This window comes from Malania oleifera, chromosome 5 (genome assembly GCF_029873635.1).
Source record: "Malania oleifera isolate guangnan ecotype guangnan chromosome 5, ASM2987363v1, whole genome shotgun sequence".
Taxonomy (NCBI): domain Eukaryota; kingdom Viridiplantae; phylum Streptophyta; class Magnoliopsida; order Santalales; family Ximeniaceae; genus Malania; species Malania oleifera.
Window position 1 is genome coordinate 15082640 of NC_080421.1, and position 14584 is coordinate 15097223.

Consider the following 14584-nt stretch of genomic DNA (forward strand, 5'->3'; position numbering starts at 1 on the left):
TTTATTGTCTACTGTCTCAGTTTTTACGATTTCATGATGGGATGCCTGAGCAGTGGGTCCCAGTTCGTGAACTCGGATAATCAGATTGCGATTAGATTAAAGGACGCGATCCGAGCCATCCATTGGGCGGGGCCACCGTCAACAACTTGGTCAGGTCAAACTTGGGTAGCTGGGACCGACCCTCACGCGCCTACGCGGTTTTTCAGAATAATTATCATATGGAAAAATAAAAAATAAAAATAAAAAAAGCAACATAGCGGCGCCTCCTTTCAAAGTTAAAGTTAAAAGATAGACGCAATCCATTCGAATTTTAAAATTTTAAGGCGGTTAAAATTTTAAAAATGGATTTTTTTTGTAGAACCAAAAGGTTTATTAATTTAGAAAAGTTAAAAAATATAAATAATAGTTTTTAGTATTGAATAAAAACTTCTCAATCTCACCTTTTACTTAAGCATAAAAGAGATCCCTTGTAGTACATCCTGAGTCTTTTAAGTTATTTTTATTTGTTTCTTTTCAAGTGATCGTAATTAAAAATTGTTGTAATAGTAATAAAAAAAATTTAAATAGTTTGGAGGTACAAATAATAATAATAATAATAATTTCTTGATTGGTGTTCATTATGAAGACATGAAAAAATATAGAAAAAAAAAAAGTTGGACAGCACACATACATGATGCAGGCCTTTGCCATAAAATTCATATGACAGATTTATTTATTGAAGTAATTGTTTAAAATTATATTTTGATTTTCAACAAGTTGAGATCTATTTTTTTACTACCCTTACATCTTACTAACAAAAAAAAAAAAATAGAGAGATCTTACATGGTTATGTATCTAAACAACTCAAAAGTAAGTATTTATAATATTCATCATTTAAAATAAATATTATTTATAAAAAAAAAGTGGTGTTTGATTTATACTATAATAGATACTTATTGTAAAAAATTATTTTTCTAAGAATTAAAATAAACTTTAAAAAATAATTTAAGATAGTTCTTTCATAAGAAAAATTGAAAAAAATCGAACCAAATCAAACTGAAAAATCAATTAACCATTTTTTTTATTTGATTTTGGTTTGTTTTTTTTTTTTTTTTTTATATTTCGTTTATCGATTTGGTTTCAACTTGATCCATTCAATAACCAAAATTAACCAAACCAAATTAATATATTATAAATATATTCAGAAAATACATATTATATATAATATTATCTAAAATTTTAATTATTTAAATTTTTTTTAAAAAATTGTATTGATCCAACATTCTTGCCTAAATTTTTATTTTGAATATTTTAAATTTATACATTGATTATTATGAAAGAAAAATATTATTTACAATAACTTTAAAATTTTAAATTATATTTAACAATTTGGTTTGGTTAACTAATAGATGTTCATTCAAAAACTAGTTAACCGAATTTCGGTTAACCATTTTAAATGGTTCTATTTTGGCTTGGAATTTCCAATGGACCAAAATTTTGGTTCGATTAACACTTTAAGGGTAATGGTTTGGTTAACTAAATCATGCACACTCCTTTTTGATTACTTATAAATTATTGTTTGTAGGCCATATCAATTTTGTAAATATAAATAAATTTAATGATTATTTTATAATGTTCAAAAATACTTCAGAAGACAATTACTTAATAACTTTATTAATTATTAATGAAACATAATTCAATTATAAAATTAAGAAGAAGGATCATCTATTAATTTAAAATAATATTAAAAATTAAAAATAAAAATTTAATTAATAATATTATTTTAACATAAATTAATATGATAATCATTTGTTATAAATATGAATTAAGAAAAAAATTATTACTAATAAAAAAATGTTATACTATTTTTATTTAATAAAAATATTTAAATATTATTAAAAATAACACTTAATAAAATTATTAATCAAATTTTTAATTAAAAATTAGCGATATATTATTTTACTATGCACTATAACCTATTAATTATTAATTAAATATAATTAAATTTTGGAATGAATAAAAAGAATCATCTCTAAATTTAAATTAATATTAAATAAACTAAACATTTTCATAGAACTGAAAAAAGGTTTGGTTCCTCTTGGGAGAATGGAAGTGAGTCAAAAGGCTCATTCTTACATTGAGAGATTTTTTTTAAGACATTCTATCTTAGATGATGACTAGCATAGATCTCATGAGATCCGCCCATTATTACTATGAAAAAATCTTTGTCCCAAACTAGGTTCAATTTTATAGGAGAAAGAACCCATCAAAACTTAAAAAGTGGATCATCTCCATTAGATCTTAAAGATGTGTCGAGTTGAATATTTTTTCATTAATTTATTATATTTTTTTTATTTTCTTTCTTATTTTTCTTGAAATCCAAACATGACAAAGTAAAATCTTTCCCATTCCCTTTTTTTTTCCTAATATTTTTCCAAGTTTTAATTGGGTCATTAATGAAAATGACTTTTAACGTTAGCAACTCCATTTAAATTAAAATCTAAACAAATAAGTTTTAAATAAAGAAAATTTTAGATAGTTTTTAGTCACTATATCAACACTTAAGTGGTGGTTTGGGCCACTCATATTTTGACATGTAGATATATATATATATATATATATATATATATATATATATATATATATATATTGGAATGTGAATAATTTGGTATTTCTATTTTCTGTTTATGTCGTTGACATGATACCAAAATAATGATTTAAAGACTATCTAAAATTTAAAATTAAGGCGCGTTTGGTAAAATTAAGAGTCGAGTATTGAATACTGAAATTTAATTTAATTTTATGAATAAGTTTTGAATTAAATTTGAACTGGTCACTAAATCTATAATCTGAATTGTAACATCCCCCCTTTCGGACGTTATCACTTTCCTTATGGGCCTTGTACCCGTGGCAACAATGGACACCTATCAGAGCACTCGCTGCGAGTGGGAGACATTAGCTGCCCCAAACTAGCAAGCCCTTGGGCGAAGAGTCCTATTTCGCCACAATCATTCATAAGCGAGAGTTCCCGGGGATTGGGAGACATTAGCTGTCCCTTTGCTCTAATACCAACTATAACGCCCCGACCCGCCACGTGGGCCCAGAGTGCTAGAAAACATAACATAAAATAAAATACTCTATGATACCATAAATAAGAGGGTCCAACCCTAAAGATTTCACGGTTGCCCTATCCATAAACAACATACAATAAAGTAGGGAAAAAGTTTCAACCTTCAAAATATCATACCAGAGTGCTAAGTCAATACTATTACAAAAATGCTTCCAACGTATCTATTACAATCCCAAAAAGATAACCTGACCATAGTCCAGTACTTACATGAGTACTTACAAAAGGACTCCCAAAAACACTACGCTCAAAAACCCACTAAAATGCTAGGTCCGGTTTCTTGCAAGAACTGGAACAAGATTTGTATATTGAGGTGAGACACTTCTCAATAAAGTGGATCATATTACATCAGTGTGTGACTACATGAGTTTATTCCAACAGAAAAATAGTAGTAAGGTTAACTGAAATAAATTACGCAGTTAAAACATTCTTAACCTTGTAATATAGAAGATATGTATAGAATTTCTACAAAAGATAGTGTGACTCATTATCAGCAAGAGTTCCTGAGGTTAGGGTAGGATACAGACCCATACACTGTAAAATCCCTCAACTCGGTACTCAAAGTTGTAACTCCGCCCATTTTATTTTTAAATCATGTATATGCATATCGAACTCATCCCTACCTAAGAACACCACATAAACACAATTTACTTCCCTCATGGTACGAGTTGTGCGGTCCGTAGACCCAATCTAGCTCTGGTGGCCCACCAATCTAATCACTTCAATGTTACAAGTCCGCCTTGGTCATATCCCACCCTGGATCAAACACTAGAACCAGTGACTAATCGACTTTTCAAATACCCACCCTTACCGATAAGGTGTGGTTGCATCGTATCACCCACTAGTAATGGTACCATGCTTCCATAGTAACCAGTTCCTCAGGTGGTTCAAACATCATATATATAATTTATAACGAAAGCACAATAACCTGTTTTCATTCCATAAAGCATTTAAGTAATTCTAGTATTTTTCACAAACTCGTTCATTCATCAACATTAACAGGCATACACAACCCTCGATCTTAAACCGGTATCTCGTTTTCCACAATTCCCTAAAAACAATTTGGAACTCCAGTTCCCATATTTCATACCAAATATTCCATAAGCTCAGTTCATTTACATTAACCATCTCATGTCACACTCATTTGATTAAATATGCTATAATATAATAAACGATTTGTAAAACTACAATTTACATAAAATAGGGTTTCAAGCATCTTAAACTTTTAATATAATAAGAATATATAAGTTTAAAGAAAAATGAAGACCATACCCCAAAACCCTAATTTTCCTGAAATCATAAAATATAGTTTAACAGGTTTAGATTTCAAAAATAACTGATGTAAGACAAATCCCCTTACCTGGCTTACAATAAAGCCCACTGGAAACCTTAAACTCCACGCCCTACGGCGTTTGCAGTTCAAAATTTTGAAACCACATTTTCTCTAAATAAATCAACACAAACTCTAGATCAACAACTATTAATCATTTCCTAAGCCTTCCTATAGCTCACAACAACCATAAAGCCTTAAAAACCTACTTACCCTGATTTTGGAGTAACGTCGAAAAGCTCGGATCAAAGATCTATTCTACTAGACTTGTAGAGAATCTTCCCTAGATCCTCGTAATAACTTTCGTTCGTCGAATCTGTCAACGAGCAGTGAGAAATCGTAGAGAAAGAGAGAGCGTGGGCGTGGATTAGAGAGAGAGAGAAATTATGTTTCTTAATGAAGAAGCAAAAAAAAATTCTATTTATAGAGCTCTTGACTCGGTCAAATTCGTCGACAAATGGTGCCTTCGTTTACGAACCACTGAAGGTCATTCGTCGACAAAAGAAGGACCTTGTCGACGAACCCTAAGCCTGATATTTTTTCGAACGTTTTGGATCTCTTCGTCAACGATGCTCTGAATTTCGGCAATGAACCACTTTGGGACTTCATCGACGAGAACGTGGACCTCATCGACGAAACCTATTGAAACCCCTTTTTCCTGGTTTGAGCCTCTACAATCTTCCCTCCTTATAAAAATTTCATCCTCGAAATTTGCTAACTAATGTCAACCACCTCTTTATCTCACAATCCATCCTTACCGAAGAGTCGGTAGCCACCCACATAGCGGCTCCATCCCAAATTTATTACCTACCCCCACTTATGGCGAAAGAATATCGTGCTTACATACACTGTCTCAAGAGATTACAACATCTATACAAAATTCTCCCGAAGACCAAATATACACCAAGTTATAAACAAACCTACTCTGCACACTATATATATAAACTGACACTTACTTATCGCTCTACTCACTTGTTTAGCTCTGAGCATCTCTGAAGAGATGAAGATACTTCTGACGTATCTCTGACTCTAGTTCCCATGAAACTTCCTCCACTACGTGATTACGCCACAATACCTTTACTAACGAAATTCTCTTTGTACGCAGTTCCTGCTCCTTACGATCTAGGATCTGTACTGGTATCTCCTTATATGCTAACATGTTCCCAAACTCTAAAGACTTGTAACTGATCACATCAGAAGGATCTGGAACATACCTCCTAAGCATGGATATATGGAACACGTCGTGAATCCTAGACAATGTGGGAGGTAATGTTATCCTGTACGCCACTGAACCAACTCTCTCCAAAATCTCGAACAGTCCGACGTACCTAGGGCTCAGATTGCTTTTCCTACCAAAACTCATTACTCCTTTCATTGGAGCAATCCTAAAAAATACAGCATCACATATCTCGAACTCTATCTTCCATCGGCAAGTATCCGCATAACTTTTTTGGTGATTCTAAGTTGTCTTTATTCTCTCCTTGATAACCTAGACCTTCTTAGCAGCCTGTTGGACAAACTATGACCCTAAAATCTGCCACTCACCGACCTTGTCCCAATGTAACGAAGATCGGCATCTCCGACCATACAGTGCTTCACGCGGTGCTATCTCGATGTCGGCCTGATAATTGTTGTTGTAAGCAAACTCAACTAATGGCAGATATTTAATCCAACTGCCACCGAAATCCAATACACACACCTGTAACATATCCTCTAAGATCTGGATGGTCCTCTTTGACTAACCGTCTGTTTGCGGGTGGAACGTTGTACTGACAGGAGTAGCTCTTCCCAATATTAGGCCCTAGGCAAATGATTTAATTAAGGGCCTTAATATTTTGTTTAATTTTTTTTTATTTAAAATTAATTTTCCTAGGTACATCAAGTAATTTTAGCTGCATTACATGTGCACTCCACCCACCAAACACATGAATTCCATGAAACTAACAGAGATGGAGAATGGTGAATGCATGCATGGGGATGGGGTAACGAATTGAGAAATGAACATTTAAATTAAATCCCAGGGGCTGAAAAGAGAGAGAGAGAGAGAGAGAGGTCATGCGCAGCTCTATAATCTATATATACATATAGGCACATAGACTTTCTTGTGTGCAGGGGTACTAAGTATTGACACAGTAGCTAGTAGCTATAAATAATGTTAACATTATCATATTAGAAAAAAATTGGGGGTCCCAAAATTTTTTAGGCCCTAGGCAAGCACCTCAATGGCCTTAATGAAGAGCCGACCTTGTGTACTGAATGTGAGTTGAGATCCTAATGCTTCTTGAAGATTCTTCTAGAACCGGGAAGTAAACTGTGGATCCCTATCTAAAACAATAGACACTGGTACCCCATACAATCTAACAATCTCCTGAACATAAAGCTCTGCCATTTTATCCATGGAATAACTGACTTCAACCAGGATGAAATGGGTTGTCTTCGTCAATCTGTCAACCACAACCCAAATCACATTTTGCCCGTGAAGTGTTGATGGCAATCCCGTGACAAAGTCCATGGAAATGTGCTCTCACTTCCATTTAGGGACAAGAAGTGGTTGCAACGGTCCTGCTGGCCTCAGGTGCTCGGCCTTCACCTACTGGCATGTCAGGCACTGCTCTACAAAACGGGCAATCTCTCTTTTCATGTTAGAACACCAAAAATATTCTCGCAGATCCCTGTACATCTTCGTACTCCCTGGATGTACTATGTAAAGCGAACGATGCACCCCCTATAAAATGAGCTGCTTGATCTCAGCGTCATTCGGTACATAAACCTTGGTGTGGAATCTCAACACCCCATCATTTGAGATGTTGAAATCCGATTTCAACCCATTCTGCACTCCCTCAATAACCACTACCAGCTCTGAATCTTTCACCTGGGCTGTTCTGATTCTTTCCCGTAAAGTCGGTTGTACCACCAAGCTAGTAATGATAACCTGATGATTTCCTTCCACTAACTCCACGCCTAGCCTTTCCAGATCCATACCAATCTGATGTTGAACACCCATTACTGATACTGATGCATCCACTAACTTCCAAATCAGAGCATCAACTACCACATTAGCTTTTCCTGGATGGTAACTAATGGTACAATCGTAGTCCTTTATCAGCACCAACCATCTCCTTTACCTCATGTTCAGCTCCTTCTGGGTGAAAAAGTACTTAAGACTTTTATGATCAGTAAAAATCTCGCACCTTTTACCGTACATATAGTGCCTCTGGATCTTTAATGCATACACTACCGCTGCTAATTCCATATCGTGTGTCGGGTAGTTCTTCTCGTATTCCTTTAGTTGACAAGAAGCATAAACAATTACCTTTCCCTGTTGCATTAGAACACACTCGAGACCCTTCCTAGATGCATCGTTGTAAATAACAAATCCACCATCCCTTAACGGAATGGTCAGAACTAGAGCGGTAACCAGCCGTTGCTTCAGTTCCTGAAAACTCTTGTAAGAACCCGACTCTTGATAATGGTTTTTAAATATTTAAAGAGAGGGGCATTTTGGTAAAAATGCAGGCCTCGTCGACGAAGCCAGATTTCATCAACGAAGTCTTTGTCCTTCTCGTCAATGAAATTCAGAGACTCATCGACGAGGAGAAGCCGAGGAGTTTCGGGAAACCAGGAATATTAGGATTCATCGATGAATTCCTCGTCTCGTCGACGAGAGGACTACAGGGCCTCGTCGACGAGGGCACCATTTCTTCAACGAGTTTGCCGGGTCAAAGGTACTATAAATAGAATTTCCATTGCTTCTCCATTAAGAAACTTAAATTCTATCTTTCTCTCTCCAAAACTCTCCCTACTCTCTCTCTCTCTCTCTAGATTTCTTCATCGATCGTTACTGGAATTGGGAATCTGAAGTTACCACGAGGATCGTGGAAGAATTCTCTACAAGTTCTCCGGATTAGAATCCCATTTCGAAGATTTTTGGGTTTTTGCGTAAAATCGAGGTAAGGCTTGGTTTAAAATTCTAATCCTATAGTTTTGTAGGAAACAGCCTTGTGAGTATATTCTGCACTGTGATTTGTAGGTTTTGGAACTCGATTTGCTGTTTAGGGGCCTTGGAGTTTGGGATTTTCTATTCGGGGAAAAAGTTAAGGGGAACTATGTTTATATTGGTTATTTTTGAAATTGGACTTGGTGGAACTGTGGTTCACGGTCCTGTGTGTGTTTTGGCTACTCATTTGGGGGGATCTAATAGGGAAAACTATGGGTTTTTCATTATTAAAGCTTTGGGAAAAAAAGGGGCGATGGGCTGCATCCCTGGTTTTGTTGAAAATCGAATGTATATGGTGATTTATACTGTGTTATTGGAATGGTCATGCCTTGACTTGTTTAAACTGTATTTGTTTGGAAAACCATGATTTAGATTACCAAATGGGTGTGGTTTGTTTGGTTATATGAGCATGCATGTATGTGTGTGACTGTTGAAATGTTAGTAGGAACGGGGTTCCGAATTCTTCTAGGTACTGAGAGTGTCTAGCTCTATATCCGAGGGCGTGAGCCTACCCCGGCAGATCAGGCCGAAGGGTGTGGATCTACCAGTTAGCGCTGGTACAATGCCATAGGATTCAGGGACTAGCCATGTGCCGGTGGTGCTGTGTTCGCGAGTTGGCTATGGGCCAATATCGTATGTCGTGGGCCGGCTTCAAGTCGAAGGGTGTGGCGACATCAGGATTGCTGATCATGTGTATGTGTGCGTGTATGCATTGTGTAAACTAGTACTAGATTGCATTTAACTGCATGTATGTTACATCATGATAACACTCAAATGCTACACACCGATATAACCTGTATTCTTCCTTACTGAGAGGTGTCTCACCCCTGTTGTACGTACATTTTTACAGGTCCTTCGAGTAACCCGAACTAGAGTCCTGGTGTAGGGAGCGTAGTGGCCAGCGTACTGCATTTAGCGCTTGGGTAAGTGTTAGGACTGTATTTTTGGTGGGTTGCCATTTTGAGATGTATTTGGGCACCCATTTGTACGTTTTGTATAGAGTCGTGTTCTGCTATTGTATAGACTCTGGTATGGTACTATATATATATATATAGAATGACCTTTTCTACTACATATATTATGTTGTGTTGGATGTGTTTAGGGTGCCTGTGAACCCCACGGGGTCGGACCCTCATCCTTTGTACTGTATTTTTGGATGTTTTAACGGATACAAGGACAGGTTAGATTACATTTTCACCCTCGGGTCCCATTTCCGGGTTCAGGGCATGACAGTTTGGTATCAGAGCTAACCAAGTTACTAGATCTTGTAGACTTGGTTAGGCTTAGTTGTGAGTACATACCAGAGTATAGGATGTGGATATGGGTAGAGTTGGTTGAGGGTTATTCGGATGCTAGACTGGGATTTATCGATGGTATTCTGTGTTTTTCCTAGGATGACGATTCCAGTAAAAGCAGGGTAGATCGTTGATAACTTTCGTATCGGTGTGATAGGACAGACCTAGACCTGGGAGGGAGTAGTTAACACGATTAGTGTAGATCATGGTGTTAGCTGTATGTGTCGTAGGGATACTGATAGATTCCTATTGTGCTGCAGAATGGAGCCCACGGATAATGACCTGGGAAGTGGCTCTGAGGAGACTGCGAGTGATGAGTCTCCTTTTGTGCCTCGAGGTTTGACGAGGCCGGTGTTACGGGAGATCGGGCGGAGTGTGAGGAGACACGAGCACTCTCCTACTACTACAGGGTGCACCATTGAGAAGTTCACACGTATACATCCTTCGACGTTCTTTGAAGAACTTGACCTAACGACAGCAGAGGACTAGATGGAGAAGACTGAGAGGATTCTGGAAGTCTTGCACTGCACGGATAGGCAGCAAGACCTCTGTGCAACTTTCTAGCTGTCTAGGGAGGCAGGTCGATGGTGGACTGCAGTGAATCTGCTGGAGAAGCAGAGAGGTAGTTCTGAGGAGATGACGTGGAGCCGTTTCAAGGAGGTGTTCTTTGACAGATACTTCCCGGTTTCAGTACGTGATGTGAAGGCGGATGAGTTTTTTCGCTCTAACTCAAGGGAGTTTGATGATGCAGGGGTATGCGGCTCGGTACATAGAGCTGTCCCGCTTTGCACCATGTTTGATCTCGAGTGAGTATGAGAATATTCGGAGGTTCGAGAAAGGCCTGAGGAAGGATATCGGCAGACGGGTGGGTATGCTTCAGATTCGTGAGTTCTCGGTGTTGGTGGATAAAGCCACAGTGATTGAGACCGGTATTCGAGAGGACGAGGTGGATCAAGAATCAAGGAAGAGGACATTACCTTCTAGTTCTCAGACAGGATCTTGTCAGGGATCGTGGAAGAAGAGGAATAGGGGCTCGGGCTACCGCCAAAATACCAAGCGCCAGGATTCTTAGGGGAGCTAGACAGGTGGTCGTTGTACTAGGTGCCTCAAACAGCACGAGGGTGAGTGTCGATCTTTTGAAGGTAACTGTTATAACTGTGGTCGACCTAGTCATATGGCTCGTGATTGTCGTGCACCGAAGCGAGATGTGCCTGCACTGAGTAGGAACCAAGGGAGCAATCAGACACCTCGAGGAACCGTTCCGATTAATACAGCTCCGGCCAGAGTATATTCTCTTACTCCAGTAGACGCTGAGCATGCAGGGAACGTGCTAACAGGTTCCTTATTATTGCTTTCGAATAAGGCTTTTTATTTTGTTTGATTCGGGTGCAGCCCATTCTTTTGTATCTGTGAATTTTGTGGGACGACGTGGGTTTGAGACCCGAGTCATGAACGAGGTGTTATCTGTTACTACGCCATCTGGGAGTGTATCTTTCTGTAGGAAGATGTTGGTAGGCTGCCCGGTGGAAATTCAAGGGAAGCTGCTACCGGTAAATCTTGTGGTATACGACATGTCAGGGTTCAATGTTATTTTGGGGATGGATTGGTTGTTCTCCAGTTACGCAGTGATCGACTGTCGTAGGAAGGTAGTAGTGTTTAGACCACCTGGGAAGTAGGAATATGAATTTGTGGGATCGTGTGTGCGTTCAGCACCACAAATTCTGTCGGTACTACAGGCGAGGAGGCTACTCTTGGACGGATGTTAGGGGTACCTAGCTTGGGTGCAGGAACCGTTGCGGAATGAGTTGAGGCTCGAGGACATTCGGGTAGTCAGTGAGTTTTCGGATGTGTTTCTAGATGATTTACCCGGTTTACCTCCGGATCGTGAGGTGGAGTTTGCGATAGAGTTGCTGCCTGGTAAGGCATCGATTTCTAAAGCTTTGTACCAGATGGCTCCAGCGGAACTTTGAGAGTTGAAGGAGCAATTACAGGAATTACTAGACAGGGGATTCATTCGACCTAGTGTTTCGCCCTGGGGAGCTCCAGTATTGTTTGTGAAGAAGAAGGACGTGTCGATGCGGATGTGCATTGATTACCATGACATTAATAAGATAACTGTGAAGAATCGCTATCCTTTACCTCGTAAAGATGATCTCTTTGACCAGCTGCAGGGGACGCGGGTCTTTTCGAAGATTGATTTGCGGTCGGGATATCATCAGGTGAGGGTTAAATCAGAGGATGTAGCGAAGACTGCTTTCCAAATCAGATATGGCCACTACGAGTTTTTGGTCATGCCATTTGGGTTGACGAATGCTCCGGCGGTGTTCCTGGATATGATGAACAGGGTTTTCCATGAGTACCTAGATCAGTTCGTAGCGGTATTCATTGACGACATTCTGGTGTACTCGCGGAGTACGAAAGAGCACGTGGAACATTTGAGGTTAGTGTTACAGATTTTGCGGAAGAAGAAGTTGTATGCTAAGCTGAAGAAATATGAATTTTGGTTGAGTCAAATTGCGTTCTTAGGCCATGTGGTTACTGGGGATGGTATATCAGTTGATCCTAGCAAGATTGAAGTTGTGGTCGACTGGGTAAGGCCAAAGAATGTGCAGGAGGTTTGGAGTTTTCTTGGACTTGCAGGTTACTATCGTCGGTTCGTAGAGGGTTTCTCTAAACTGTCTAGACCTCTGACACGATTGACTAGGAAAGGAGTGCAGTTTGAGTGGACTAGTGATTGTGAGCAGTGTTATCAGGAGTTGAAGCACCTGTTGGTTACTACTCCGGTGTTGACCATTCCTTCGGGGGATGGTGGGTTTGTGATTTATAGTGACACGTCTCTGAAAGGCCTGAGATGTGTGCTAATACAGCAAGGTAAGGTAGTCGCTTATGCTTCTCGGCAATTGAAAGAGTACGAGAAGAATTACCCTACATATGATTTGGAATTGGCTGCGGTGGTATATGCACTAAAGATCTGGCGACACTATTTGTATGGTGTGCAGTGTGAGATCTTCACAACCATAAGAGCCTCAGGTATTTATTCACGCAGAGGGAGTTGAATATGAGGCAGAGACGGTGGCTAGATCTGATCAAAGACTACGATTTCACGATCAGTTATCACCCGGGGAAGGCTAATGTGGTAGCAGATGCATTGAGTCGGAAGTCTGAGCATGTAGCAGTAATTGCAGTTGTAACTCAGCATGCATCATGTTAGGCGGGATCTGGAAAGTCATGGCATGGAGTTGGTGTCCAGTGATCATCAAGCTTTCATTGCTAGCTTGGTGATCAAACCGAACTTATTTGAACATATTAAAGCTGCGGAGGCTAATGATGCAGAGTTGGCAGAGGTTAGGGAAAAGGTACAGTAGGGACTAGCTACGAAATTTAACATATCTGAGGGAGGTGTGTTAAGGTTTGGGACCAGGTTGTGTGTTTCAAATGATGATGAGATAAGAAGGACGATTATAGAGGAGGCGCATCGTTCCTTGTATATGGTACATCCTAGTAGTACAAAGATGTATCGGGACTTGCATGAGACCTTTTGGTGGTCTGGTATGAAGAGGTAGATTACTTAATTCGTGGAGTAGTGTCTGACGTGTCAGCAGGTGAAAACTGAACATCAGAGGCCAGGTGTTAGGACCTGAACTCGTGCAACAGGCATCTGAGAAGGTGGGTTTGATTTGGGAGAGGATTATATCAGCTTAGAGTCGGTAGAAAAGTTACGCAGATGTTCGCCGCCGTGAGTTAGAGTTCGAAGCAGAAGGTAAGGTATTTCTGCATATTGCTCCGATGAAAGGGGTGATGAGATTTGGGAGGAAGTGCAAGCTGAGCTCGAGGTATATCGGACCATTCGAGGTACTTGAGCGAGTGGGTCCGATAGCCTACAGGATTGCATTACCTCCAGCACTTTCGAGGGTCCACAATGTGTTTCATGTATCTATGTTGAGGAGGTACGTGTTGGATCCTTCACATGTTATTAGTTATGATGAGTTGGAAGTTGGGGATACTTTAGCGTGTAAGGAGATACCTGTTCAGGTTTTGGACCGTAAAGTTCAGAAGCTCATACCAAAGAAATACCGTTAGTGAAGGTATTGTGGCGAAACCACAGGGTTGAGGAAGCTTCTTGGGAATTGGAAACGAAAATACGCGAAAGTATCCACGGTTGTTTTGAGCACTTGTATGTGATCCTACTATGGGTTGGGATAGGTGGTTAGTCGTCGGGAGTGTGTGTATTTTGAACTCCTGAGACAGTTGTATATGTAACCACGGTATTCCTCCACCATAAGTAAGGGTATGTATGTGTAAGTGTATGATGGGGCTACGCTCTAGTGGTCGCCAGTTTTTCTCTAGAGTGGTATATATGTGTTCGATTGTATGTATGAGTTTGTGAATAAGAGATAGCAAATTTCGAGGACGAAATTTTTACAAGGAGGGGAGGTTGTAAGAACCCAACTCTTGATAATGGTTTTTAAATATTTAAAGAGAGGGGCTTTTGGTAAAAGAGCAGACCTCGGTGACGAAGCCAAATTTCGTTGACGAAGTCTTTGTCCTTCTCGTTGACGAAATTTAAAGACTCATCGACGAGGAGAAGTCGAGGAGTTTTGGGAAACCAGAAATATCAGGATTCGTCGACGAATTCCTCGTCTCATCGACGAGAGGACTATAGGGCCTCATCGACGAGGGCACCATTTCTTTGACGAGTTTGCCGGGTCAAAGGTACTATAAATAGAATTTCCATTGCTTCTCCATTAAGAAACTTAAATTCTCTCTCTCTCTCTCTCTCTCTAGAACTCCCCCTACTCTCACTCTCTCTCTAGATTTCTTCACCGATTGTTGCTGGAATCGGGAATCTGAAGTTA